The 24,685-nt window shown below is 43.4% G+C and overlaps 1 protein-coding gene across 1 annotated transcript in view; it reads left to right on the forward strand.

Annotated features, from left to right (window-relative positions):
* The window catches only part of ARSB (arylsulfatase B), a 268,316-nt gene that overhangs the window by 58,263 nt on the left and 185,368 nt on the right, over positions 1 to 24,685 (forward strand). The window lies entirely within an intron of this gene.

The raw sequence follows: 24,685 nt of genomic DNA on the forward strand, positions 1-24,685 counted from the left end.
TGGGTTTAAATAACGAGGATAGGAGCCAGACTATACCACCACTAGCCCTCACTCCCATTAAGAAATGGACTGCGAGAGCAATTCAGTTAAATGTTCTGGTTTTGGAACATAACCTACGGGCTCTAAATGGGCGAACTGTCTCCGACCGTGATGGAGCAATGACCTTTAATAGGCTAGGTTGCCCATCACGGATTGATTATATCCTTCTGGACATTCAGTAATGGGTTAATCTAGTGGATATGAAGGTCAGACAAAGAACAGATAGTGACCTCAACCCTCTATGTATGGTAATTCATTGGGGAGACGGGATCAGTAAAAGGGGAATTCTAGAGATGACCACTAAAGAAGTTTTTCCCTCAAACTGCAATCGAAAGCTCAAGTGGAATGCAGTTAGGTGTGAAGAAGGGAAACTTGACAGTATTAAAGAGCTAGTTATGGCCGAATCCCGTGGCTTGGCATCTGTTGCTTTAGTGGCCCCTCATCCCTCGGGTCAAACCTACCAGCTGTGTATAAGAACTTAACAGAGAAAATTGGAAATTTCTTTACTAAAAAATCCAAGGGGATGTCGTTGACACACGTTAAACCAAACAAGGGCAACCTCTGGTACACAGCTAACTGTAGGCGGAAGAGGAAAGCCATTACGTTGGCCATAAAAAGCAAGGACCCTTTAACAGTAAGAATTGCTAGACAAGACTACCATAAAAGCATAGCAACAGCCAAAAAGGACTGGGAGGAGGAGCATTGGCAGGAGCTCAAGGATGCTGTCTATGGGAAAACTCCCACTCTTTTTTGGAAATTAATTAATACTCTTGATAGACGAGGGGCAGAGCATATTTTAAACAATATAACCGAGCACCAATGGTACTCTCACTTTTTAAAACTGTACTGTGAGGACAATGTGGAGGGCCAGCCAAAATCTCCTGCTTTGGGTACTGTGAGTAAGATTAGTATAGAGCATGGTGCTAATGAAGAGTTTTTCTCACCCCGTGAAGTTCAAGACGCCATCCTTAAAATAATCCCGGGAAAGGCGCCTGGCCCTGATGGCCTCCCGGGGGACCTATTGTTGTATGACCCCAAATTATGGGCAGACCTCATATCTATGATTATGAATCTAATCCAGTCTGGCCACCCAGTACCCGAATCCTGGAAAGGTGCAGAGGTCATTACCATATTTAAAAAAGGTGATAGAGAGGACCCTGCCAACTACTGACCAATTAGTTTAATTGATACCATCCAAAAAGTAGTTGGCAGGGTCATCATAAACCGGACAGAGATGTGGTTAATGGAAAACAATATCTTGACCCACTTCCAGGCCGGGTTTAGGCGCAATGTAGGCGCCATGGACCAGGTCTTCAGATTTTGTGCGGTCTACTGGAAGTCTGTGTCTATTGCCAGGGGTAGTTTATACCTGGCTTTTATAGATCTGAAAACGGCTTTTGACGTTATCCCACGTGCTAAACTCTGGGAGGTCCTCCTGGACATGGGGTTCCCTAGTTATTTGTTACAGTTCATAATTAGACTCCATGAAGGAAATTACGCAAGGATCCGATGGGGGGGACCAGGGGCAATTAACTAGGAGGATCCCTGTCAGCAGAGGGGTGCGGCAAGGTTGTGTGATGCCTTGACCTGGTTTTCCCTTTTTATAAATGGGGTGGTGGATCACCTGAGAGAGGACCCAGCGGATGCCCCTGTCCTTGCCGGGGAGAAAACACCCACACTCCTCTTTGCTGACGACACCCTCCTGTTGTCCAAAACCCCCAAAGGCCTGCAAAAACTCCTTGATCGTTTTAATGTGTTCTGTAAAGACCGTGGGTTAACGGTAAATACTGCAAAAACGAAGTTGATGGTCATGTCCGTAAAAAGAAATCATAGGAAGGTCTATCTCTCTTTGAATGGGTTCCCTCTAGAGGTATTGGATGAATTTGATTATCTCAGGGTTAGAATCGGCAACAAAATGAATTGGGAATCCCATTTGTGCAAAATGGTTTTAAATCTTAAAAGGGTTTCCGGTGCTATCCTAAAGAATCAACGTCTTTCAGTCAGTAGACCAATAGCCCCTGCCCTAGCAGTCTATGAGGGGAAGACGTTAGCCTCTGCGGTCTATGGGTCCGAATTATGGGGCACTGAGAATATTAAAGCACTGGTGGTGGCAGAGAACAAGTTTATGAGAGACCTAGTCTCGCTCACTCTCTTGACCCCTTTGAAACCATTATTTGCTGATATGGGCAAAAGATCAATTTCTGAAATAGTCCAACTCCGACCACTACTATTCTGGGTGCGCCTTCGAAGGACCTGGAATTAGCAAAATATGCTGTAGTGCTGGACGAGCTAATTAGCCTGAATGCTTCAAATAAAATAAAGTGGCTAAACAATTTAAAGAAGCTTGTGGTATCTTTAGGATTGAGCGATTCCTGGGCCTCCCAATCCCCCCCACCAAAACAAACAGTGAAAAAACTATATTGGGAGTGAGTAGAGGCCAAGGTTCTGCTCAACCCAAATTGGGGTCCCTTAACGGAGAAATTTTTCGAACACAAGCTTGTTGTAAAGTTAGAACCCTTCTTGGATTTCATACAGACCCCTCGAGACAGAACCTTATTTCTGAAACTTAGATATGGCATTCTCCCTCTTAAAAATTTCATGGCAGGGTGGAAAGATAGGAGGGAAGAGGACTTGAAATGCCCAGGTTGTCCTTGCCCGGAAAAATCCCTAGGCCATTTCTTTTTTGCATGTAAAGCATATAAACAGGCCAGAGATAAATGGTTGAAGCCAGTCTGTAGAAAGCTAGGAGTCATGGACTATAGATCAGCAAACAAAAACAAGCATTTGCAGTGCAACGGGTCTCGCGTTTTTATGATTTAGAGCTATTGATGTTGTATAAAATAACCTGGTCAAGCAAAACATGACTGTTTAGTGCGAGTTACGCTACTTGCTGATTTACCATGTGTGTGAATTTTAGAATGCATAGGGCCTTCAAGAGTGGATGCAGAAAAGCAGCCTTAGTAGCAAGAAGGGAGCAAGTGATCGGAGATTAAAAAAAAAAAAAATCAGGAGGGGCTGAGGGTGAGTGGAAGGAGGTGGGGGAGTTAGGAAAGCAGGGGAGGGCATGGTGGATTATGGGAACAAAAGGGAGGAATGATGGAGCTAAGGCAAGGAAGAAAAAAATGGCATTTGCCGGAGTTGTACAGATGTGAATTGGGCTGCGGGGCAGGGAAATCAGGACACTGGTGGGGGCAGGAAGACAACTTCAGAGGGTGGAAGGATATGTGAGAAAGAGGAGGCACAAGAAATAAGAGAAAGGAGGGTACCATAGAATAGAGGAAAAACCACAGGAATAGAAGAAATAGGAGAGCTAAGGCAGGAAGAGGTGCATGGGAGTTGGAGTGGAATTATGGAGCATTATGTTTAGGAGCAGCAACACTCTAATTAGTATTCGAACTGGCTTTCACTCACTGTAAACCCATGCGCCTCCACCATGCAGTAAAGCCAAGGCGCTCAACTGTGAAGCACCAGAAAGCAGCCATCTCTGTACCAGGGTTTAGCTCTCCACTTTCTCGCAGCAGGGAGGAGTTGAGGGCTGGGGCAAGGGGACAGGGAAATAAAGTATGATCCTCTGAGTCAGCTGAGAAAGGCCCTTCCTGTGAAGCAGGTTTAAATTAGCACTCTGCTTGGATTAGTGACACATTCACATAGGGCCCTATATATCCTGTTTTATTTATGACTACGGCGGCATCCTTCCCTGGAGAGGTGCATGGGTACTGTTACTGGCATCACGCTGGGCTGATGGTATACCCAGTTTAGTAGGCACTTGCCAGACTGGAACAGACACTAATGACTCGCATGCATTGAAGACTCGGCGCACTTCTCGCTCTTAGGGTTTGTAGTCCACAGAACAATTCCTCTTACTAGTAATATACCTCATTAGGACTACATTCCCCAGAGGGGCTTCTAAAGCTACTTTTACAGACGGGATGCACTGGAGGGAGTGAAGCTTTGTGATGTTGAAAGTAACCAGTTGTGGTTATGCTGCTAGCAAACCGCAATAATGGCTGCCCAAATGGTTGCCATCTCAGTGATATCCACTTCTTGCAAAGCTGCTTCAACACTGTCAGAAAATAAATGGTCAGATGACACTTCCTATGACGTCACTCCCTTTGACATTACATCTTATGCAAATTAGAGGGGCCTCGCATGTTCTTATCCTGCCCAGGGCCCCACAAATCCTAGGACCGGCCCTGCCTAGAGACGTTGAAGGTTGGCCTATGTAACTGGTGGCGGAGGCACCCGCCCCTCCCCCGTGTTTCCAGTTTTGGCTCCACACCACAAGATGATGTGCAGAACACATGACTAGTCATGGAATGTTACTAACTGGGAAACTATGACTATATGGATTTTCCACATTTCGTCTAGCTTTCATTTGCAACTGTGTCGAGTAATAGACCGATGTGGAAGTGTGGGCAAATTGCTGTATAATATATACAAAGATGTTCTGTATATGTGGTTTATTTTTCTGCTGCGGTTTTAACATCTTTTTATATGTGTTCTAGGGCATCTGTTATTGGCTTTGGTGCAGCAGTTGCTTTTACGAACCTGTTTTTAAATTAAACGTAGGCTCATCAAAAAAAATCTCCTTTGCTTACTAACCCATCCATCAGGTGCTCAATACTCTGATAAAATGGAAAATTCCAACAACACGTTTTTATTCCGGCTCTGTCACAGCAGCCTTCGACCGTGCCTCACTCGAAAAATATATAAGGTGAAAACCCCTTTCTGTTGAAGGACTTTGACCGAACCAGATCGTTCTCAAAATATCATTATTATTACTATTATAAATAGGCTGCCTCGTATGACGCATTTAGTGGTCCAGTTGCCGTATCTCGTGGCCTTCTTCCCAAGCTTTAGTTGGCCTGGCTCTGATGGGGAAGTGGCCTGTATTATTGCCAACAACTATTTCCATTGTCTTAAGAACCTGGACTTCTACATTGGCAATAACTCCACGCCCTGCAGCAAAGTTTTCCAGCAACATGTCCTCAGATTACTGGGTGATGATGATGTTCAAAATGGCACGTGGCAAAAGCATGTCTGGTAGCCCAGTTACTGGTTCGAACAGGAAAGTCTGTATCAAGTTTTATCTAAAAATGCCCTTCGGTACTTAAAAAGAAAAGAAATGTCTTCGTGGTTAGATGCAAATCCCCTCTGTGCTTTAACGGACAAGAAAGGGTTTTCAATATGTCAGGAGGAAGGCGTGCCATTGTAAAAAGGGGCAGTGAGGGCAGTGTATTGATTGACAAAGTCATAAAGAACAATTTAGCCGTTCTGAAGACACCTGGAGCACCTTAGTTCGGTGTTATTTACATCACAAAACAAGTATTGGTCTGGCATTGACTATCAGCCTTTTGGCTTTGCCTGTGCTTGTTGTGTTTTGTCTGGTTTATGTAAAACATTATGGTTGAGGGAGCTGTGCAGCACTCAACAATATGTAAAAAGAACAAATTAACATAAAGCAAAAATATTTGTTGGGGTCTCAAACAATGCACATTGCTTTAATAGCCCCTGGCACTGAAGGGAACTACTTTGTATGTGGATATGCTCCCTATGAAAGAGCACGAGCCACTTGCAGTGAAGTTACCCAGTGGCTAAAATAGGCGGTCCGTTGCCTCATGCAGTATACTTTGGTGGGCGGAAGTAAAATGTGAATGACACAGCAACTGACCAGTTGATGAAGAAGGCTGTCAGAAATAGATAACAAACTCCACAGTCCCAGGGATTCGCAAAACGATCTGCTTAATGAACATTAATTAGGTAAGTTACTATTTGAGTCTGCCTGTCATTGGTTCCAGAGCCTGCAAGGAACAGTACTCGCCATTCCTGTGTTTGCATACCCAAATGGAAAACTATTTATTTATTTTAAAGCAGGGCTTGTCCTTAAATAAGCGGTGCTGCTTGGAAAAAGAAACCATTCCTGTTTAGGAAATCTTTGCGGCAAACGGGAAGGGGTCCAAGGACAACTGCCTCTTCCCCTGAGATTACTCACGACCATTCACAAAGGTGAAGGCGCCTCTCATGGACACAGGGCGAATGGGCCCTCTGTCTCCTGTCCTCCTCACACTATGGTCCGGCCTACTTCAAAGGACCGCAGGAATGTTTGGTGGAATACTGGAATTCACACTGCTCTCTGGTAGGCTACCTCCAACCTCCATCTTTTGTATTATCCACACAGAAGACCCAAAAATGTATTCCTGTGCCTCAGCAGTCAAACACGGCACATGCTCACCCTATAAGAGATCTATAGTATAAACATATATGCAACAACCATTTCTCACATAGCGGGAGCAAAGGACCCAGTTTCATAGGCCAGACAGACATTTTAAACAGAGGTCAGTAGACAATTCTCCATTTACAGGTAACGGGTAAAAAGGCTTGTCCTGTAGGTATAATGGTGGGAGCAAAATGATACACCCCAGTTTTTTTATTTTTTATTGTTGGTTTAGTGATTGGACCAAACATTGCACAAATTACAATACAATAAGGATAAGAACAAGGTCATATTGTAAGCGAATAACCAGACACATATAGTAGCATTCAGCATATTGATACAATCATGTATCACAGTACAAAGCATCACAGCTTGCAGCTCTCTAATAACCTGGCAGTGCCCAGGAAACGCAAAGAAAACACCTGATGCTACAAAGATGCACCGTGGCTCGGGCCCAGAGCCACTTCTAAAGTCAGGGTCGCAGCTCCCAGCAGGCAGACCTAGAGTAGTCCAAGGATCATTGTCTTGAGAATTGACCCGTTCTACATGTAATGCTCTATCCTGCTTCGCTGCCAGATCGGCAACCAGCGGAGACCAAATGTCCCTTAGTCTAAAATGCACGAGCGAATCCTCCATTGTACCATCCTTTTGTGAGTTTCTGTGCTGCTATGAGCAGGGGCTTCCCATCCCAGAGTATATTTATTTATTTATTTTGTCAATTTGTAGGGCGCGACAGCTACCCAAGAAGGGTTTCCCGGCGCCTAGACACAGCTAGAAACGAAAAGACAAAAAGACGGAGGGGGGATTTTGAGTGGTTTACTGTTCATATAGCCAGGTCTTTACAAGCTTTCTGAAGCTATGGTGGTTATCTTCCTTCCGAATGTTTGGAGGAAGCGAGTTCCATAGGGTCGGTCCAAGATAGGCAAAAGATCTGCCCCCTGATCTTGCACGTTTGAACCTAGGTATACAGAACCGTGCTGCTGTCTGGGACCGGAGGTTTCTCTTTGGTGTGTAGAGGCAGGCAAGGGATTGGAGGTATTTTGGGGCTCCTCCAGTTTTTATTTTGAACATATAGTTCAAAGCCTTGAAGCGAACTCTGTTCTCAATCCTGAGCCAATGGAGGTCCCGGCGGTGTTTCGAGACTCCATCGTTCCTGGGAATCTTGCATAGGAGTCTGACTGCGGCGTTTTGTGCCACTTGCAGGCGTCCAATGACAGATTTATTTGCGCCTAAGTATAGGATGTTGCCGTAGTCAAGCCTGGATGTGACAAGGGCATTGAGAGTAGGGTTCTCATCTCACTCTCTATGGCGGTAAAATATGTGTCCAAAACCAGGAATGGCGTGTTTTGAAGGATGTATAGGCATTGTGGCAGTGCCACCATTTTAAAAAGGTCTGCTCTGCTTAACAGAGACGGTGACAAAGATCTCCAGTGCCGTGTATCACTTTGCAATCATGTTAGGGGGCCTAACAGACTGTGTTTATAGAAAAGGGCTGTATCGGTTGTAGCCTAGATCTCCAAGTAGCAGAAGCCATCAGTAACCACTGTCACTACTCAGTCCCGTAGCAGCTTTGGAGTGGATCCAGGAAGAATAAATACACGGATTTGGACCATTTGATGGTATAACTGGAGTATTTCTGGAAGTTTGTGAAGATTTGTATAATCCTACATATGGAGGAGTGCAGCACGCCACATAGAGTAGTATGTTGTCCGCGTGTAAGGAGATTTTATCCTCCCATCCCTCTGTCCAGCGCAGCCCTCGGATTAGCGGATCCCCTCTTATCCAAGTTGCCAGAGGTTCCAGCATTAATTCAAAGATCAATGGCGATAAAGGACATCCTTGTTGTGTTCCTCATCTGAGAGGAAAGATATGTGAAGTGTGGCCTTTCACCACTACTTGCGCTAGCGGTTCCGCGTATAGCAGTCGGAGCTATGCCATGTATTGTGGGCAACAACCCAATCATTTCAGGACTGGAAATAGATAAAGCCACTGTAGTAATCTGTATTATATTTATTTTGTTATTTTCTCCCTAGCTGCTCAGCCAGTGTGAATGTGATGCATGGAATGTTGGTGTGATGGTCTTGCTTGGAATGTTGGGGGTGCCTGGTTACTTTAGTGTGTTAGCTGGAGTATGGACTGACCAGCAGGCAGACTGCCCCTGGTGGAGCTGTATCTCTACAACTCCTCTACTTGTAACTGTACTTAGTCAATCTACATGAAACTACACTCTGGCTATGGACTTCATCACTACAGCCACTCAATGGTATCAAATGCCATACTGGCATCAAGTGACAGTTTTACTGCATCCTTCTTACTTGTCCACGCTCTTCCCAGCACTCCATGAAGGCGGCGCAGATTAATTGCAGTATTTCGCCCCGGCATAAATCCAGAAGTCTAGTTGCCAGTAGTTTGGCCAACATTTTAACGTCTGCATTAAGCAGTGAGATTGGGTGGTAGGAACTGCATAGTTTCATTGGTTTTCCCTGTTTATATATAACTGTGATGGTGGCCAATCTTTGATCTTTAGGTAGGACCCTCTTATGTTTTCTGTCTTTATGCATCTGCCGTGGATAGGGTGCTATTTTTGAGGCCATGAGTTTATACAATTCTACCGAAATGCCATTCGGCCCCATTGCTTTTCCAGATTGCATAGTGTGGACCTCAGTAATTATTTTGTCAACTGTCATGCTACTGTCTAGTAAGGCTTGATCTTCTGGGGTTAGGGTAGGGTGAGGCATTTCAGCCATTAGTTCTCTGGAATCGTCGATTGTGGTGGATACCGTGGGTGAATATAGGTGTGTAAAGTGTGTCGTGAATACCTCAGCTATGTCCTGAGGGTCTCCAAGGGTCTCTCCTTTGTTAGTCCTAATTAAGGCCACCCATTTGTCTGCCCGTTCGCGTCTATCCAGCCATGCCAGTAGTTTGCCGGCTTTACCCTCTGTCTCATACAGTTTATATTGCATCGCCAAGTGGCTGCTTTTGGCTTCCTCCGTTACTAAGTTTCTCTTATCATGCTGCTTAATGGCCAGAGTTTGGCAGCAGTCTCAATATCTGAGACAGTTATTTGTGCTTCCCTATCTAGTATGTCCTTCTCCAGTTCGGCCAGTACCGCCTTCTTGTCCTCATATGGCCCACAGTTAGCGAAAGTGCCTTTTCTTTGATTACTGTTTTTAAAGCTTCCCAAAGAGTCTGTGGGGACTCAACAGAACTCTCATTTTCTTTAAAGTAGCTCTGTTGTCCGGATCAGGCCCTTTTGTATGTGGGGAAGTTTAAGATACCAAGGATTTGATGTGATCGTTTTTCGCTCTGGTATTGTGCCCAGCGTATAGTGAGCCCATATTGGAGAATGGTCTGATATTCCTTGTGTGAGGTGTTGCAGTCGCTTTCAATTAGGTACTTGGTCCGTAAGTGTAGGATATAGTCTACTCGTGACTGACTGTTGCGTGCCCCCTGAGTGGAATGTGAAGTGTGTGGAGTGTGCATTCCCCAGACGTCTGCTAGTCCGAACTCCGCTAGGAAGCCTGCCAGACTAAAGCTGGCGCCTGACTGGCATCTTGGGCCTTACTGCCCTAATGTTCATATAGTTTCATGTTCAGGTCTCTGCCTAAAAAAAATAACAATGGATTAAATCCAGATCTGTGACTGGGGGTGAATGTTTTGCCATTGTGCAACATTCCGTCCATCATCTTGTGTGTTTTGCTGATTACCCTATGTGGGAAGGGTATGCCCAGACGTGGGTCCCTTGCTCCCTATGCCACTGAAGTCAAGCTATCCTGGCTGAAGACGGCTGATAGCCAGAAACCGGTCCTAGGATGCTTGATTCCGGTCCAGGGAAGACATGGCTTGGCAGTTCGGGCTGGACTGTTCCCTTGAGGCACAGGGTCAAGACTGATTTGCATATGGCGATGTCTGAACTGGGGTGGCTTGGTGAGCAAAATAACTATGGATTAAACCCATATCTGTGACTGGGGGTGAATGTTTTGCCATTGTGCAACATTCGGTCCATCATCTTGTGTGTTTTGCTAAAAAAATATAACAGCTCACCATCTGGTTGCCTTCACATGCTTGAACACTACACCCTTACGGTAAATTACTGCTGCAACTCGACCCAGCCTGTGGAGCGCTGACTCCATCTCACGGGAACACGTTAGTACATATCCACACCCATCTTGTGCTTCATGTGGCTGATTTTTCGGTGTTTTTTGGAATGCAAATGGCCTGCTCGACTATGTTTAACAGAAGGCAGTCTTTTGCTATGTCAAACAACTCACAGTGGTGGTTCCTGTTCTGCAAGAAACCAACCTCTTAGGCATGAAGTGCCTTTTCCTTTGCAGATTTGGCCTACAGCAGAGTATCCCATGTTGGATTTGCCCAAGGCTGCCAGGGTGAAGCGATTTGTTTTCCAAGTTATCCTTTCCCCTGGTTCAATAGCCATAACAATGGACCCACCGGGCAGATATGTCGTTGTGGAGGGGCTGCTCGAAAGACTCCAATATAGCTTCCTTTCTGTGTATCCCCCCCCCCCAGAACCCAAAATGGTTTTAGAAGGCTTACTGCAGTCTTACTGAAATTTCCTCAGGACACTACATTTATAGGAGGAAAATTACCTCCCCCCCCTCAGACCCAATTAAATACTTAACAGGAGCTCCCAACCCCACAACAGGTGGCAAAACAAAGATACTGACGACATGGATGATTTGCGACATATGGAGGACATGGCATCCACAAGATAAGACATGCACACACGTCAGCAGCACATAAAACTCAATCTCATATTGATCTCCTGCTCCTCCTTACATCAACTGTTCAACAGACATCGTCTGCAACTGTCTTCCCCAACATCATCTCAGATTATGCCTCACTTTTGGTTTCTCTGAATACCCCCACTCACTCCGCTGACCAATCTGGCATCTGAATGCCTAGTGCCTGGTGGATGCAAAAATCTGAAGTACCTAGCTGGGGAACTTCAAGCCTACTTTAATTTGAGCCAGGGTTCATTCTCCGCTGTATGCACTCAGAGGGCAGCCGGCAAGGCTACTATTTGAGAGATTGCCAAGCCATATCTCTGTAATAATGAATAAGAAAAACCAACACTGACGAATAAACTAATAACTCAAACACATGGAGATAATGGAAGAAGCGCCAAAACTTTTCAGGCACTCACCCCCAGTCACAGATTTGGGTTGAATCCATCACCATTCTTTAGCTCAGTTCGTCACCTCAGTTCAGACCCAGCTATATGCAAATCAGTCTTGACCCTGTGCCTCATGGGAACAGTCCATCCTGAACTGCCCAGCCAGGTCTGCCCTGAACCAGAAACAAGAAGCCTGGGACCGGTTTCGGGGTAACACCCCTCATCAGCCAGGCTAGCTTGGATCCAGTGGCAAAGTGAGCAAAGGACCCACGTCGGGGCATACCCTGCCAACTTACAGAGAACAAAGGAAACACCCAGCTATATGCAAATCAGTCTTGACCCTGTGCCATTCATCGCCGCTCAGAGACGAAGTCAGACGTCCTCTGCTAAGCACTCAAGTGATCGCTACAGCTGCACATCCCTAAAATTTCTCCACCAGCTGGTGAAGAAATTCCACATTAAATACTAGAGAATTGTCCAAATAAGGATACCACCAGGAAGGTGTCGGCTGACACCTTGCCCTCTAAAGCTGCAGAAGATACCTGTAGTTGTCCAAGTTCTCAGGCTGTCCTCTAGTGCCCTGTCCTGATGAAGACCTGCTCCGGATGCAATTAATTCTTCACCACATCCTATAGTCGAAACGTCGACGTTGTGTATATCAATCCGTCCATGAAAAGTTACAACACAAGAAAGAAAAATAATTTACTTTGTTGTTACTATTGAATCCAAATTGGACTGATGATTATTTATGGTGCGTATAAGTGTATGTCAATGTTATTCTTCACTATCTCTGTATAGCACGGTCATCACTTGTCACCACCAGTCACTTGAGCACGCTACTTTGTATTTGATTATATATCACGTTTGTCTTGGATAGCCAATTGTATATCTTTTGATACATGCAAGATATTTCCAATAAGAAAAATCTTTCAAACTGAAAGGGTGTGTTGTGTCTTTACACATGGTACATTAATGTCTGGTTTTGGAATATGTAAAAAATATTTGTATATGTAGCCAAACAATACCCGACAGGACCACTATTTTTTGTTTAACTTTAGAACCCAGGTTCTGAGGGTCACTGGGATACCCCATTATAATTAATGCCTGTGGCAGTTCGGGCTGGACTGTTCCCATGAGGCACAGGGTCAATACTGATTTGCATATAGCTGTGTGTGAACTGGGGTGGCGGAGTGATCTAAAGAACGATGATGGATTCAACCCAGGTCTGTGACTGGGGGTGAGTGTCTGAAAAGTTTCAGTGCTCCGTCCATCATCTCCTTGTGTTTGCTTTGTTCGCCTTAAGTTGGTAGGGTATGCCCAGACGTGGGTCCCTTCCTCACTTTGACACTGGATTCAAGCTAACCTGGCTGATGAGGGCTGTTAGCCCAAAACCGGTCCCAGGATGCTTGTTTCTGATCCAGGGAAGTCATGGCTTGGCAGTTCAGGCTGGACTGTTCCCATGAGGCACAGAGTCGAGACTGATTTGCATATAGCTGTGTCTGAACTCGGGTGGCGGAGTTAGCTAAAGAACGATGATGGATTCAACCCAGATCTGTGACTGGGGGTGAGTGTCTGAAAAGTTTCAGTGCTCCGTCCATCATCTCCTTGTGTTTGCTTTCTTTATGAAAGCAGAAGTGAGCTGGGGAAATAAATCTGTAGATGTCCAAATCATGTTAGACTCTGCGGCGACAGGGAATTTTATAGACTCTCCATGGGTTAAACATATGACAATCCCAGTCTAACTCAAAAAGGTAGTAGTGATAGTAAAGACTATTGATGGGAGCACCATAAAATCAGGACCTGTCACGCAAACCACTACAGAACTAGAGCTTTGTATTCATAATTGCCACCATGAAACAGTTCATATTGATATAATTTCTTCTCCTCAGTTCCAGACAATTTTAGGAATTCCTTGGTTGGTTAATGATCATCTGGATATAAATTGAAGAGATCAATATTAGTTTTTTTCTTCTGAATTCTGTATGCTACCCTTCATGAAGAGTGTTATACCATCACAACACATATTGTGACCACTAACTCCAACTCACCTGAGTTACCTTCCTGCTATCACCCTCTAACAGAGGTGTTTGATAAAGAAAAGCCTCTGTCCTACGGCCTCATTGTCCGTACGGCTGTCACATTGATTTAGTTCCTGGAGCTAAGAACCCTTGCAGTCGAATGTATGCTTTGACCGAGAAAGAAAACATTTACTTGAGGGAACACTTGGATGACATGCTAAAAAAGGAGCTTATACGGCCTTGTAGGTCTCCTACTTCCTCCCCCCTTTTATATACCCAAGAGGGAAGGAGGTCCTTTGGTGTTGCATAGACTATTTATCCATAAACCATGTGACAATAAAGAACAGGTACCCTCTGCCCCTTATATAGTCACTGCTCTATCATGGTAAAAGACGCTACCATCTTTACGAAACTGGGCATTGAAGGGTGCATACCATTCATTGAGGGTAAGAGAGGGAGATGAATGGAAAACAGCCTTGCGTACCACATTTGCACTCTTTGACTATTTGGTCATGCCCTTTGGGATTTGAAATGCCCCTGCTGCTTTCCAATTTTTCATTGACGAAGTTTTGAGAGAGGTTTTGGATGTGAGTGCCATTGCATACATTGATGATATTTTGATCTGTTCCTCTACCATGAGAGAACACATAGGACATGTGAAAACTGTGTTACAACGTCTCTGAGACAACAATCTTTATGTTAAAGTAGACAAATGTGAATTTCGCGTTATTGAAAAAACCTTTTTTGGTTTTGTGTTATCCTTAAAGGGAGTGACAATGGATCCCAAAAAGGTTGCAGCTATTACAAAATGGCCTTTTCCTAGCACTGTGAAGGGAGGGCAATGTTTCCTAGGTTTCGCCAATTTCTACAGACGTTTCATCAATGGCTTTGCGTCTTTGGCGTCTCCCATCACGAAACTCCTGAGGAAAGGGATGCCTTTCTTTTGGAAGCCAGCCACTGAGGAAGCCTTTCTTCTTCTAAAAACTGCTTTTGTTGCTGCCCCCATCTTGAAACATCCTGATTCCTCTCAACCGTTTATAGTTGAAGAAGATGCATCACTGGTGGCCATTGGAAGTGTTTTATCCCAGAGAGATAGACAAACCCGGCAACTACGCCCTGTTGTCTTTTATTCACACAAACTCATACCTACTGAACATAACTATTCTATGGGAGACAAGGGGTTATTGGCCATTAAACAAGACTTTGAAAAATGGAGTCAGTACCTGTTAGGGGCTTTGCATACTGGTACAGTCATCCCTGATCACAGAAATCTCCAGTTCTTGAAAGCAGCTGGGGCTCTGTCCATTCGACAGTTGCGGTAGACAAAATATTTTAGCTATTTTGATTACATCATACAGTTCCAGGCCGGCATGAAACAGGGTAAAGCAGATACCCTGTCATTTTATCGGTATGATATACCCGATACTCAGAACACTCTCGACCAACTCCTTATCTTAAGTCCCGTATCTTCGGAGTTATATGTTCATAAGAATCGTTTTTGAAAGAGGTGCTTTTATGCACATGACACAGAGAAAATAAAGGAGTATAAAAACAAACACAAGGGAGTGAAAATGCTGAATCTGTTATACATTCAAAGAGGCTTGGTGCTCCCTTCTAACAGGATCTTTACTGGTGTCATTCACATGGTTAGCAGGACATCCAGGTTATAAGAAAACTATTGCCTTACTTAGAAGATCTTTTTGGTGGTCATCTATGGTTCAGGACACTCACCGTGCATTTAGCAGTGTCATGTTTGTGCCCAGTCAAGAGCTCACACCAAGTTCTGGTGGGGTTGTTAACTTCAATGCCCACACCTCCTACACCGTGGCACTCCATCTCTATGGATTGTATTGTTGAGCTTCCACCCACTAAACAAGGACATACTGTAATTTTTGTGGTTGTGAAAATGTAATTTTTTTCCCCCTTTTATACCTTTGAAAAGTCTACCTTACTCTAAAGAACTAGCTTCTGTCTTTATACAGCACATATCAAGGATTCACTGCCTCCCATCCATTATTGTATAAGATCGGGCCCCCAATTTGTGTTTAAGTTCTAGAAAGGATTGGGTACACTGTTACAAATAGATATGAGACTCTCTTCCCCACTTCATCCCTAGACAGATGGGCAGGCAGAAACAGTAAATCAGTGCATGAAACAATATTTGAGGTGTCAACTGCTTCACACTTCTGAGGAATGGAAGACCTTTCTTTGGACTGCTGAATTTGCTTATGATACTGGTGAACACTCTTCCATAGGACACTCTCCTTTTTTCTGCAATTTTGGTTTCCACCCTCGTTGTAGACTTTAGTCTCATTCTGTTACCACTTCCACTCCTGCAGCCTTAGAATTATTTAATCCCCTTCATGAAACACATAAAAAGGCCCCAAGAAACCTAGAGGAGGCGAAGAGTAGGTATAAAGATAGCGCAGATCGCCTTCGAAGACCATCTCCTGATTATGCGCCTGGAGATAAAGTATGGTTGTCCAAAAGAAACAATATAAAAGAAACAAGAAAGTTCAACTCGTGGAGGAAGATGGCGGCCGGCTAAGACGCTCGGTCGGGAGCTCCGTGCTCACCGAAACACAACTTGAAACATAACCTACTTTCCACTCATGTTACTATCAAAGAGACCCGCAGTTATGATAATAACAGAAAAGCGATCTCCCTGGCGATCCCTGGAGAATCTAAATCGGATACGGTATGCAAGTTTTCACCCATTGGAGTACCTCCGGATCTAGCAGGACCTCGTGCGCTGGGACCTCGGCGGCGGCGCTGGATGCAAACAGAAGCTGCCGACAAGCGATAGGAAGAATTCCCTTCCTGTTCCGGGGTAAATGCAGCAGTAGTAGCAGATACAGACACAGAAGCGGTTACCTAGAGATGGTGACGCCTAACCTAGCGGACCCGCCGCATCTCTGAACAGCGAAAGGGGGACACGACGGAGCCGCTGGGAATGACTCCGACATTGATAACAGCTACAGACTTAGAGGTCCGGCATCAGAGAAGGCAGCGGCGAACGAGGCAGACCCAGGGAAACGGCTTAAATCGCTCATTACCCCAGAGGAGACTGTGCATCGAAAGCGGCCAGAAAGGGGGCTCTGGCTGTCCTCAAAAGCAGAAACGAGATACCCAGGACCTCGGCCCCAGCAGGAGACTTACCACGGGAGAACAGACTATACGCCCATGATTAAGGTACAGGGGGAGAAAAGAGGTGAGGGGGTTGCCGCACTAGACCTGATTGCTGGGTGCAAACAATTTAATTTCGCAGAGGGTGGAGGAGAGGCGGTGAGGGAAGGCGAGGGGGCAAAGAACGAGACAGTACCCGTAGCTGCTACTCCGAAAACTAGAAAAGCTGAGGGGGGTAGAGACCCTCAAACCTCGATAGCACCTGAGATAGCTATTGAGAGTGGAAATAGAGTAAGATCCTCATATTGCCTTAGAAATAGATAATTCTTCAAACAAAACTTCCTTCAGCCCATAAAACAGATCGTGGCCCCCAGGAGCACAAAAAGAAAACAGAGAGGATCTCCCAACCTTGAAAGCCTATCGCAAAACATAAAAACTAGAGCAGCGAAAGCGAAAGAGCAAGGAAAACTACAGCCGGAACAAAAAATTAAAGTCACCCCCTCTCTAAGATCCTTCTTTAAAGTCTAGCAACTGGTTCAAGTGAGAGGTAGCTGCCCTGCCCCACAAGACAAGAACGAACCCCTTCTTTCAACCCCAGGCAAAACGCTAAACATAACTCCTCTAATGGATGAGGGAATAGAACTTGCAAATCCAGGAGATAAAACACAGGTCATGAGCAAGGTCACGAGCAAGGGAGAAATCTCTCACGTCTCCATGACCCCCATAACAGAAGTTTCTGAACTGGCTTCAACCAAAACAGGGAGTCGGAAGCCAATCAGAATAAAATACACAAAGTATGTGAGAGCTTAGACCAAAAATTAAACAAACTAGGAGAAAGAGTCTCCGCAGTTGAATCCTCAGTAGAGACTCTCAGCAAAAAAGTGGACACAAACCAAAAAGACATAAGATCGCTAAAAGATAGTGATAGAAGTATCAAGGAAAAACTAGAATCGCTAGAGAATCAAGCGAGGAAAAACAACTTAAGAGTACTAAGCGTCCCAGAAAATCTGGAAGGGACAGGCATTAAAAAATTCATCATCTCCCTCTTAGAAGAGTTTTTCCCCTGGACCAAAGAAAGTAATTTGATGGAGGATATTCAAAGGGTTCACAGAGACCCCTTTGGAAAAAGTAAAGAAAGAAGGACACCAAGAAAAATCTTAATTAATTTCAAGACCTACACACTGAAAGAAATTTTTTTAACCAAAGGCTTAAAAAATGGAACACAGAAAAAAAGACAATTGGTCCTTCAGAATCCGCTCCGATATATCCAAAGCCACTCAGGATAGACAGAGGGAACTGGGGCAATTCATGCAAGAACTAAAATCCCTTGGGGCCACTGTTCGAATGAAGTTCCCCGATGCCCTCAGGATTATGTGGCGGAACAAAATGCACAACATAAGGGATCCCAAAGAGGTAGAAACCTTCATTGAACAGATTAAGGACCAACTGCGAACTGAGAATTAAAAAAAAAAAAAAAAAAAAAACCTAGGAAAGTGATATCTTTAAACCTGGTGAAAATGGAGCTCGAAATGGGCGGAAAATACGCCCAAAAGAAGGGAGGTTTCCTCAGGGTGGGAAAAATTAAACCTCACAAAAAAATATTATCACAAAGTAAAACTAGATCACGGGTGGGGAGCAAATTAGGGAAAAAATTGAAAAAATGTCCTCTTTAATTAAAATAAAAGGAGTTTTCGGGAATAATAAATCACAAACCAGCCTAGATCACTACCCAAAAAATTATAAGTAAATGACGACAAATCAGAAAAAAATTTAAAGTTCTCTCGTGGAATGTTAATGGCCTAAGAACTGCTAATAGAAGAAGAAGAATCTTTGAATAAAGCCGGGAGTGAAGTAATTATACTGCAAGCAACACACCTTATAAGCACTGAGTGGGGCCAAATAGTGAAACATTTAAACTGGGTGGATGCCTGTGTATGCACCAACCAAGAGTGTAATATCAAAGGAGTAGCAATTATTTTCAAAAAATCACTTAAAGCCAAGATCGAATATAAGCCAGTGGGTAGCAAGGGAAGATGGGCTGTAAGTAAGAATAAACGATAACCTGCTCACTATAGCTAGCTACTATGGTCCAAATCTGGGTGACCCAACTCCCCTTCAAAAACTCTACTCAGAGCTATTATCAACCACTGCCCCCATAATACTAGGTGGCGACTATAACATTATACTCGATCCCAAAACGGATAGATCCCCTCCTAGTAAACATGCAAATTTACCTAAGATGAGGGAATGGCTAGGTAACTACAAAAGAGACCTGGATTTGATGGACATATGGAAACAAAAGGGAGACAATAGGCAGCCATTTACATTCCACAACAAAAAACTGGGCCACAGATCCAGAATAGACTTCTTTCTACTAAATAGGAGCCTACTAGGTAGCGTTAGAAGCCTTGAGCACCTACCAGCTCACTTGTCTGACCACTCTGCAGTCCAATTAAACCTCCTAATGACAAACAATAACACACTACCCAGATGGACTGTCGATCGGACACTACTGTTTTATCTGCAATGCATAGATGAACTAATGACTGTCTCTGCAAATTTCTTTTGAGGATAACCAAGTTGGCACGTCAAAACAAATCACATGTGACGACTATAAGGCTGTTGCTAGGGGGAAGTTATTACATTTGGGAGCCCACAAATCTAAAATCAAGAAACAGGAAATTAGAATTATGGAGAATGATATTAAACTAATGGAGGCACAAATAGCGGTAGGAAGCTCCTCAGAACCAAAGGAAACATTAGAAAAAAATAACCAAATGCTTAAAGAGAAACTGACCGACTACCTGGAGAATATAGTGAGAAAAAAAAGTGAGAAGCAAGCAAACTGTCAAACCACGAATATGGGGAAGGGTGCTGAAAAATGCTGGCGTGGAGAACTAAAACAGATCAAACAAGAAATAAAATATCTTGCATTCAGAATCATAACCAAATGACACCAAGTTCTGACGACTCCGTAATAATGCAGGAGTTCACAATTTTTTTCTCTAACCTATATGAAGAAGACATAAACCCAACCGAAGAACAGATTAGAAATTATCTGGACTCCGTACCACTCCCATCACTAACCGAGGAGGAGAAGAAAGAGCTAAATAGCGAAATCAAACCCGAAGAAGTGAGAGCCGCCATAAAAGATTAGAAAAGAGGGAAAGCTGCTGGCCCTGGTGCACTACCTAACAAATTCTATTTAGCACTGAAGGAAACAGTGGTTGCTCAACTAACAGAACTGATAAATACAATCTACATAGACCAGGAAAGAATTCCCGACTCTTGGAACGATGCGACGATCAGCATCATTTTAAAATCTGGGAAAAACCCTAAACTCTGTGAGTCCTACAGACCTATTTCACTGCTAAACTGTGACTACAAAATCTTCATGCAAGTCATAGCAAAGAGGTTAGCCACAGTAATATCAAGACTGATCAACCCTGACCAGAAGGGCTTCATAAAAGGAAGACAAATACATGAGATAACACACGAACTGTTCGCAACAATAGACATAGCCAACTGCGAAAAAATTCCTCTAACCATAATTACGTTTGATGCAGCCAAAGCTTTCGACAGAGTCAATTGGACCTTTCTAAACAAAACCATCAATAAATACAATCTAGGGGAAAGCTTTGGCCACATGGTAGGGGAAATATACAAAAAAAACAAGAGCAAAAATACTAGTTAACGGAAGCCTCACCAGTAATATTGAAATACAAAGAGGCACAAGACAAGGGTGTCCACTATCTCCGCTACTTTTCAATCTTTATATTGAGCCACTTGCATGTTCCCTTAGAAATCATGCCTCAATAACACCCTTTATCCATCAAAATTGGTCAAAAAAGTGGCACTATATGCGGATGATTTGATGGTATTCACAGATAACTTTGAAAACTCCACTGATGCAATAGAGGACACAATAATTAATTTTGGTAACGTATCAGGCTACGTAACAAACCAAGTGAAAACTGAGGCTATGAGCTGGCATACGCACCCCAAAACCCCATATACCAGAGATAAAATAAAATATCTGGGGATTAACCTGGTTAAAGAGCTAGAAAAAATCCCCCAATTGAATCTGAACCGAGTTCTCGAAGAAACGAGGAGACTACTCAAAGTCTGGGACGGGTTATCCTTAAGCTTCCTGGGAAGATCTAATATAATAAAAATGTCAATCATACCCAAATTCACATACCTTTTTAACACCATACCTCTGGAATTCAAGAAAGACGCATTAAAGAAAATCCAGGGAGAACTAGCCAGCTTCATTTGGTCATCTAAGAGTACAAGAATTGCATGGAGTAAACTAAGGAAGGAGAAAGAGCAAGGAGGAACAGCTAGCCCTGATTTATTCAAATATTATAGGGTATTCCAATTTAAGAACATGAGACCTTTATTAAGGAAGTACCAATCCTACCCAGATTTCCTACAGAACATGACAGGCAAAAGAGACCATTTTTTATTTAAGTTTGGCCATCCAAAATTCTTTAAAAAGATAAAACTAAAGATTTTATACAGTGCTGCAAAACGATGGTTTCAAATCAAACACAGTAAATATACCATACTACAGCACTATGGCTTCGATATGGGACTCTCCAGGCACTCCAGACTGTTTAAAAGACTCTTTGGCCCTACCACTAAAAGCAGCAAGAATCGAAAGCTAGGGACAACTGCTGGTAGAAAATTCCATAATCACATGGGACCAAATATCCTCAATCACCAAATTAACCTTATCTAAATTTAAATATTATCAACTGACCAGCAGGGCCAAATCCCTAACGGAAAAAAAGTAGGTAACAAAGACCTAGAGAAGGAAATGATAAAAGCCACACCAATTAAAAAGGAAATATCTAGATGGTATTGGGCTCTTATTGTGGCCGGAGAGGAAGACTGTCTAGTCCCTGAAACAACATGGTGGAAAGATATGCCCGAATTAGACCTACAAACTATCTGGCAAAAATCTCTAGAAAAATGCTGGTCCACCATAAAACCAGCCACCTTGAAAAGGAATCACTTGTTCACAATCCACAGGGCATACTGGACCCCAAAAAGACTATCAAAATTTAAAGGAGCAAACATAGAATCCTGCCCCAAATGTGGAATGGAGAAGGCGGATGATATCCACATGTTCCAGAAATGCCCTTCACTCATTCCCTTCTGGCATGAAGTTGGTAAGACGATAAGCATGGTATTGGGAAATCAAATAGATGTAAGTATAATTCTCATTATTTTTGGGATTTATTTTACTAATGACTCGGGTATGAGTAAGTTGACTAAAAAACAGGAAAGGCTTCTGTTTGTGTTGATACTGCTAGCAAGGAGAGAGATTTGCATAAAAGGGGTTAAACCAGCACCTCCTTTACACGCGAACTGGCTAAACTCCATATTAAAAATTAACAAACTTGATAGGAAAGGGAAATCTAGCAAAAATTCAAACTTCTGGGAAATATAGGAACAGTATTTCCAAACAGTCAACTAACACCTTTTTGTATGGATCCGGAAACTAAATCCAATGATTAAAGCGATGGCAATAATTCAGGCGGAAATCATTCCGGCTGAGTAGCCAGGAAGGCTAGCTGCCCCCCCCCCCACCACCATAACAGAATTATTGACTATGATAAAGGATAAAGGAGAATCATGTTTGGAAACGACACCTAAAGGGATACTCTCCAAACAAGTACGATAAACATGGGGCAGTGACGGCACAGAATGTAGGAACAACAGACTCCTGAAACTCCTTACACATATAATCGCAAAATGAGGATAAAAAAAAAGAAACAAAGTTCAAACCTCGTTTTATTGGTCCGTATGCCATCTCCAAAGTGGTGAACCCTGTTGCCATGAAATTACACTTACCTGCTTCTTTGAAAATCCATTCTGTCTTTCGTGTTTCTCAACTGAGGCCTATGGTTACTGGGACTGTGGTCCCTGTGCTACCTCCCCCCTGTATTGATTAAGGGCGAGCCTAAATACGAATTGGAATGTATTGTAGACTCCCGTAGAGTGAGAAGCAGGCTGCAGTATCTGATAAATTGGAAAAGGTATGGGTCTGAGGAATGGACTTGGGAACCTCCTATTCATGTTCATGCCCCTAGGCTTTTGCGGTTGTTCCACAAACGTTATCCTAACAGACCAAAGCCTGTAGAGGGGTTTCTGGGGAGAGTGTACTGTCAAGTGCGCCCCGCTCCCCAACGGAGGTCGGCGGGTGGGGCGGCACCAAGTGCAGATAAAAGGGGAAGTCTGTGAATGGAACGCTCTTCACGTTCCGTCACAGATTTCTGCTTAGCCTCTCCCACACTCCTGGTTTCCGAGACGTCTCCGATGCAGTATTACTGCCACAGAAGGAGTATTCTCTTCCTGGGTCGCATTTTTCCTTTACGGTTCATCAGCTTGGTGTTCCCTCGCTGCTGTCCCCTGTTATTCAGCCACTCCTGTCCACTGCTACTGGAATTACTTTTCACCTTTCCAAATCTGCAATGAGAGACAGTAAAAGAATTGACTTCAAGAATCCTAGCCTCCTGACACACAGTAGGATGGTAACATTACGTATGCAGTGTTAATTGAAAGACTACTGATGACCCCAAACAATGCCCCCTCTTTGTTCTGCCATTGTGAGTTGGGGCTTGAATTTTTAGAGGATCAGATAGATATTGCCCCTCCTGTTTTTATGGGCAAAAATGTGGCTGTCTGAGGAATTAATGTTTACAAGGGACGTCATTAAGGACAGTATTAACCTAGATAGTGCCGTGTCGATCCACTGGCTCCGATTTGTGGAAGTTAAACTCCATGACATAGGTTTGGGGCACTACTATGACAACCCTGCTAGTACCCACACAAATGTGAAAGTCTTATAAAAGAGGCGCACTATTCTAGGGTAACCGAGCGCCGCTCGCAAGGTGAGGTGTCAGGTCTATTCTGTCTGTTCCCTGCACAATAGCAATTTTATCCTACTTTTTCCACCAATGCCCATATCCGATTTCTTTTAACCAGATTTTGTTTGCGCTCTTTGCACTTTTTAGTGGCATTCCCAAAACAATCCGGTTGGGTCAATAAACTCACACCTTGCCCGTGTGACAATTTGGCAGCTCAAAGCACCATGCACTTTATGTTGTTCTGCCCCCTCTACAAAGAGCCAAGGGGAAAATTCCTAGCCCCACTTTTGAGGGAAACCCGGCCTTATACTTATATTGAATGTTTTAATGTCTTGCACTCTTTGGCCACCCTTGATATTTGCACTGCTATGACTAATTTTATTAAAGTTGCAATCGCCATTACAAAACGTTACAAGTCACAATAAAAGATCGTGAATGTTGTAACTTTTTTTTTTCCTTAAATAACAATTTTGATATATCAATGGAATTTTGGGATTCACAGCGTGAACTGTTGCACCAAGTATTTGCCATTAAGATTTATATCCTTCATTTAATTGTTTGAATGCTTTGAAATGTTTGTTTATATTGATTTTATTTAAGCTGTTGCACAAATATGCTATGAATATTTTAAAGTGAGATGTATGTTTGTCTAACTTTAATGGTTTTTTAAACCAAATAAAGTTATTTTGAGTGAGTGAGCAGTCAACAAGTAACCAACTGTGAGGTGCTTCAGGCTACCTTGTTCCTCAGTGACTTTTGATGATGCCAGTTCAAATAACTCCTAGAGTTTTGAAGGAATATTGGATCTGTGTTACATTTTCAGGATATCTATATGCGATAATCTCCATACCATGAATCTAAATCAAACTCCTTCACATTGTCTGTGGTTAACCTAAACATCTGTCATGGATGTGTACCACCAGAACCAAGTCTCGGCACCCCTCATACATGTCCATTGTTACTCCTCTCTTCATGTACAATAAAACCTCACTGGGTACCTTTTTTCTGGTGGTATGTCTGTCCTTTCACATTTTTGCATTCCTCATTCCTCAGGCTCTTAACATCCTCAGGTTCTTAACATTTCCGTGTAACACTTTGGGTGACTCAAATTCTGTCTCAGTACTTTCTGAAACTTAACATTGTATTTCAGTTTCCACCAAATGATTCGATGTCTTGTAATATTGTGCACTATTGTACATCATGGAGAATACATTAGGAATACACTTTGCATGCTGGCAGGACTCTTGTCTGATTTTTTTTTGTGTACATCTCTCTG

This window comes from Lissotriton vulgaris, chromosome 3_1, assembly GCF_964263255.1.
Source record: "Lissotriton vulgaris chromosome 3_1, aLisVul1.2, whole genome shotgun sequence".
NCBI classification, from domain to species: domain Eukaryota; kingdom Metazoa; phylum Chordata; class Amphibia; order Caudata; family Salamandridae; genus Lissotriton; species Lissotriton vulgaris.